Source organism: Seriola dumerili, unplaced genomic scaffold (assembly GCF_002260705.1).
Source record: "Seriola dumerili isolate Sdu_G_001 unplaced genomic scaffold, Sdu_1.0 BDQW01000052.1, whole genome shotgun sequence".
Taxonomy (NCBI): domain Eukaryota; kingdom Metazoa; phylum Chordata; class Actinopteri; order Carangiformes; family Carangidae; genus Seriola; species Seriola dumerili.
In genome coordinates, this window is record NW_019174307.1 from 870,394 (window position 1) to 876,393 (window position 6,000).

A 6,000-nucleotide genomic window follows, 5' to 3' on the forward strand; every position below is an offset into this window, starting at 1 on the left:
ACTTATCTATGAAGGGGGTGACGTGAAGTGATAAACCCACCCAGGGAATTATCAACAATTTCTGCAGCTTCCCTCAGAATCTTTCAGCATCTTTCAGCTCATGTCTGTTTTCCAACCTGCAGCTTTACTGACTAGATTCACTCTCACCTTTCTCATCACTATTCACTATCTGCTCTGCACCAAACAGCAGATAAAGTTAGCAACCAGCGGGTGAACATGGTGAAGCATTTAGCAACTAAAGAGGATATTTCCCTCAGGAGTTAGTGAAGAGCAGAACAGAGTATGAATATTTGGTTTTCATTCATCAACTGGACACAAACACCATGAAGTATGAAAATGTATTCTGCATTTGTGATTTGTGTTCATAAGGCAATACTCAGTTCTTATACTGAAGGGGGCGTTGTGTCATAAAGTGAATATTTTACCAATTCAGACATGTGCATTCAATCTTTAAATTCTGGCTGATACTTTGAAAAAAAAGCTAAATAATCCAGGGTTGTACATCCTGCCTGGTGCAGCTGCATTTCATTGGTAACTCAGTCCTCAGCCACAGTGCAGAGGAAATTATATCATATCCCACCAAATGTGTTAAATTCGATCCCTGCAGATGCTGTTATTTCACTCTCTTGCCTTAATTGTGTCATTAATTATAAAAGGATTTGCAAATCAAGCTCACACCACCACGCACACATAAAGCACATTACTCAGTTTGCACTAAGCAGCAGGAAATAGTCAGCGATATTATGCATTTAATAAGAAGACCTTAATGTGCAAACCACATGTCATGCCCCTGGGCTTAATGCATCACCCTTTCAAAGTGGCTCAGCTTTAGCAGCTCCCCTCAACACAGACTGAAAACCAAGTGCATAAGAATTACACTGTCAACAACAATTATCGATGCTGTTATGCATAAATCATTTCCAAAAACCATTTTTTTTCTCAGCTCTTTACAAACTGTCAGCAAATATAAGTTGGTTGAGTGTGGTTAAAAGGGACGGGGCTCAATGGTAAGACAGCTCCACACTGCCACTCTCTGGCTTCATGCGAGGAAACATCACAGTGTGACTGTGACAGCACACACCCTAGTGTGCCAGTAATCCTAATATATGAATCAATCACAAGACTATATGGACCTAAACCCCCCCCACCCGCACCCACCCCCTTCCTGCAGCGCGCAATGAAGTGATGTGCCATGTGTGGCACAGATGACAGGAGGATTAATGGTACAGTTAAAAGAGGGAGGGGGAGACAGAGGGTGGGCAGGCAGTTCCACACAGCTGATGCGTATTAGTCCGTCTGACACCTAGCAGATGTGTGTTGCTGCACCATGGTCAGTGCAGGCTGGCTCAGTTGAAGTATTAAACTTGACACTCATGCAGTAATGGTTAGGATGGGTGACTAGAAACATGTGACGAAATGGTTTATAGCAAGTGAGTAAGTAAGACCCATTCATCTCACAAGACTAGTGGTTGCACTGTATTTTCTCAAGCAAGATGTTGGAAATCCTAAAAAAAAATGACCTCAGAAACTCCCACAAGCCCAGTGCTCTGACTAACCAGTGATATTCATTCTTTACATCCGTTGCAGTCATAAATGGTTGAGAACATTGGAGCAGTATGTCCCTGAATCTAGACATAAAAAAAATGTTCCAACCTTCCAGACATCTGTGCTGCATCATGGGGAAAAAAGACAAAAATCTGGAATGGAGTGGATCGGCCATAAAACATCCTAATGCTGATTTATTCTGTATATCTGAAAGCCCTTTGTTAAGAATCATCCTGATGCAGCTCTTCCAGTGACAGTTCTGATGTTCGCTTCCAAGGGGAGCTGCAGCGCCGCCGTGATGCTGCTAGTAAATTATGTGAAAAGTACTTCAAACAAATAAAACCAAATCCGGGGTGCACGCCAACTTTCCTCTTGCTTTTGAACAGTGACCAAGTTCTTCCTTACTGTAACCTAGCAACGGGTTACATGCAAACATAAAAGTATGTGGAAACAGTAGCAAATGAGAATTATTTATGACAAATTCTAAATGTAATTTCATTATCTTGTTACTCAGAGGAAAAAATTCTAATAATTCTCGGGAGCTACTGCTAAGATAAAATAATTTGTTTTTGCACCAACACACATAGAATTAAGACACAGTGGAATTCCTCTGTCTCTGCTTGGACAGTCTTGCAGGAGTGGGTGGAAGATTAATGACATACACCTGGTCCACTAAACCCTGCAGCCCACTACCACCGCTGCCACCACCACCACCCACTGCATCTCTTTTGTCCACTGGCCCAAAACCCCCTTTCTGGTTCTCCTGGTACATCTGGCCAGTAGTGTGGAAAACACTTTCTTCACACTTTTCCACCCATGCACTGGTTTCAGAGGGTGTGGTTTTGCAGCTACTGCTGCAGTGGAAACATCTACTCGTCCAACTACTCCTCTCTGGAGCTTTCAGTTGCGGGTGTGGAGATTTAGAAATTCTGATGATGTGTCATTAACAAAAAAAACTCCATATTAACTGAATTACTAAAAGACAAGAGCACAAAAATGAGCTACTGAACTATGATCGATGACATTTCTTATCACTTCACATATTTAGCGGGTTATGATCGGAGACTTACATAATCAGTTATCTTCGGATTAGAGTGTGGTTTTTGCTCTCAACAAAAAAGCTTTAACACTGATCTGGGGTCACAGCTAAAGACCTCAGACGCAGCATCTTAAGGATTTCGTTTTTTTCTCTCACCACACTTATTTGACATTGCAGCGAGAACCAAGACAGGTCGAACAGAAGAGAAGCGTTTTCAAACTTTTTGATTAAAAGAAAAGGGAGAGCGCACACGCCCCTCTCCACTCTGCTCACATGCATCATACATAACATTGCTGAGGTTTCTTCCTTCACCCTAACTGTGGTTCACCTCTTGCCCTTGCAGCACTCTCACCACTAAAGTATAGGCTTCAGTCAAGCTGCTAAACGCATGCTGTCTGATATTTATGAGCTATAAGCCAAAAACACTTTGCAACCCTGTGATTAAGACACCCGTCATAAGCTCACATGTTACGACAGAACTCTATGCTCAGGTCAATTCACTATTTATAATCTAAAGACAGTGCAATCAAGGTCAATCTGTACAAAATTGAGAAATGAGGCAAGTTTGCAAGAAGCATTTGTCTTTCTACAACATAGGAAAGTTAAAACTTACCCTGAGCTGAAGTAGCTGTACTCCACTGTATTTGTTTTTGAAGAAAAAAAATAATATCAGTTATGTAAAATGACTGCAAGCTGGACTTTTGGTCATTATCCTCCTGGTAAATTCCCCTTGCTGGCTTTTCCAGCACCTCCCGAAGGAAGGTGGCTGAGCAAAGCGGTGATAAGAGATGTAGAGAGAAAGGGGTCCTGAGTGAAGGGGGGAAATGGTTGAGACAGAAAGAGACAGACACCCTCCCGGTCTCAAACCAGAGGAGCTGTGGTGCTGAGTTCAAGGCTGGGATGGGACAAACTTCTAAACTCCTGGAGTTCTGCCACCTCTCTCTTTCTCCTCCCACTTTCTCTAAAGACAGAAGAAAAAAAAAAGAAAAAGGCGGGAGAGGAGAGGAGAGGGTGAGCTGGGGGCTGAAAAGAAGTAAATGAAAACCAGACACATAGCCCTGTTTGGTCTGGATGTGAGCAGTGGGGAGGATGATGTCACAAATCTGGAGCGGATTTTCTCCATACCTTTTCCTACATTTTGCCATTTCTCCCTGTACCTCTGTAGGGCCCGTTCTCCTTTTTGTTTCAACAAACAAAAACAATCTATAATTAGCCAGACACCATGTTCTACCCTTTTGTCACTGAATTAAAATCACAGCTTAGTAAAACATATTATAGTTTGAGTAACTACTGCGGCATCCATTGATAAAGTGATTTGGGTAAAGCAAGTTCGTCTTGAAGATGGTCAGTTTATACCCCACAGTCTCTTCAGCTGATAAATATAATGTTTTGTCTCTCGGCCATCCTGGAAAGAAGTCTCACCAAATAAAACAATTCAACTTGTTCTGGCAGAGGCTGAAAATGAGAAACAGAGCGCCATGAATTTAATTGTTCCACACTATAAAATAAAATTAGCTATGAAGCTACACAGCAAACACAGCCTATTACAACAATACTTATGCGTTCATTTTTATTAACACCACCTCACTAACCTCAAATAACCCTTCTGGTAGGATTTCATGAGCTAGCTGTGTCCCAGCTGCATCTATACACTAATCTTGTTTTTAAAACTCTAGGACCTTCTCACTGGGGAAAAGCAAACATGACAACTATATAAAGTATAAATAAAATTTGCACTAAATTTAACATTTATCTTAAAGTAGCTCACTTTTATTGTACTGTTCATGTGTTTTTGTGGACAGTTCTGGTCACAGCAAGAAAAACAAAGTAATAACTTTTAAAGCTGCACTGACCAATACTTTTGAGACTGTTCTCCTGTAAAAAATAAATAAATAAAAAATAAACAAGCCCATTGTTTGTCTGTGCAGCAGGTTATTATTACCCATGCATTTTGTTGCTGGGCGACATCTAGTGGTTGTAGTAATTACGACAGGAGCAAAGGGAAAAGTGCGGTGATGGAGTGTAAAGAGAGTCCATGTCAGGAGGAGGTTATACTGAATGGATCGGTCAATGATTCCCATAGGAAACCAACAGTTTTTGTTGCATGTTTAATCGCAAAGCTAACAAGGTCCATGTTATCCATGTTGCTTTCACCAATGGTAGTCGAGGCTGATGAGACCCAATCAGGGAATAATCGTGGATGTCTCTGTCATCATTTCATTTCATCAAAGGTTTCCATTTTTGCACGTCCAGACAACAGCATAACCCCGGAATTTTCAAACTAAAATGGGGGCAGCAGCATTTCCAAAATGATCTATTTTTGGGGCTCCAAAACTCTGGGGTAGTGTGAACAGCAGGAGGAAACATAGGAAAATCGATGATTTTAAAATAAAAACATGTGTGTGGATGTAGCCTTTGTCACCTAACTCTGCTGTCCCCCTCAGTTCTACAGAGCGTTTTAACCTCCTGTTACCATCCAGCAGCAGCAGGAAACTGTTTTCAGTGTGATAAAGCATCTATACACAACATGCCCAGCACCAAATTGCGACTAACTGGTGAACATACTGGAGCATTTAGCAGCTAACGAAAAAGATATTTCCCTCATGAGATAGTGGTAACTGAAACAGAGCTAAACTTTATAAGGTGATAATATGAATGTGTTGTGATTGCAGCTTGTTCAGTTCAACAACATTTCAGTTTGTTATTTTGAAAATTTTCATTTACTGACAGTACTCCAAAGTCACAATGTGACTGCTGAGTGTGTGTGCTTACCATTTACATGTCAACATCAGTACATTAATGCATAGTATAGGATGTTTTACAATGTATGCAAAGAACTACACAATTCACTAAATGTCAACAGGAAGGAACACTTTTGAAATCCCAAAGTCCGAGCCAAATACAGGCAGGACTTCTGCAGAGTGTTTCTGTCAGTGAGCTAACACAGACTTTGCTCCCAGAGGTCAGTGTTCTGTGAAAATAACTGCTCCCTCACATTTGTGTGAATAAAGGTTGAAAGCTGAGCTCTCACATCAGGTAAGGTATAACCTCTTTTACCCCACTGAACTCTCCCTGCGGTTACACTATCTCTTAATTCATCAGAGCGAGAGAGAGAGAGAGATAGAAACTCAAAATTGCACCATATGGAAGTATTTACAACACTGGTCCAATGCATTCATGTTCTGTTGTGTGTAGGTCATTACTCACACCACCAATATTTCCTGCGAGTCTCTGCAGTGTTATGATGGCGCTAGGCAACCGCTGCTGTAATGTCCACTGAGTTACAAGCTGTTATGCGCTCAGAGAGAAAATGAAGATCTGATAAGCAGCAAGAATGGAACAAAATAATGAATTTAACTGCTTCCTTAACAAAAAAAATGTTAATGAGGGTTTTTAATGTAAATCAGTTCTTATTT

The 6,000-nt window shown here is 41.0% G+C and overlaps 1 protein-coding gene across 5 annotated transcripts in view; it reads right to left on the reverse strand.

Annotated features, from left to right (window-relative positions):
- col6a3 (collagen type VI alpha 3 chain) overlaps positions 1 to 3,445 on the reverse strand; it is a 53,237-nt gene extending 49,792 nt beyond the window's left edge. For all 5 annotated transcript variants that reach the window (XM_022740233.1, XM_022740230.1, XM_022740231.1 and 2 more), the window contains exon 1: positions 3,198 to 3,445. The gene's annotated coding sequence lies outside the window, so the exon portion shown is untranslated. The remainder of the gene's footprint in view (positions 1 to 3,197) is intronic.
- Between the last annotated feature and the right edge of the window lie 2,555 nt (positions 3,446 to 6,000).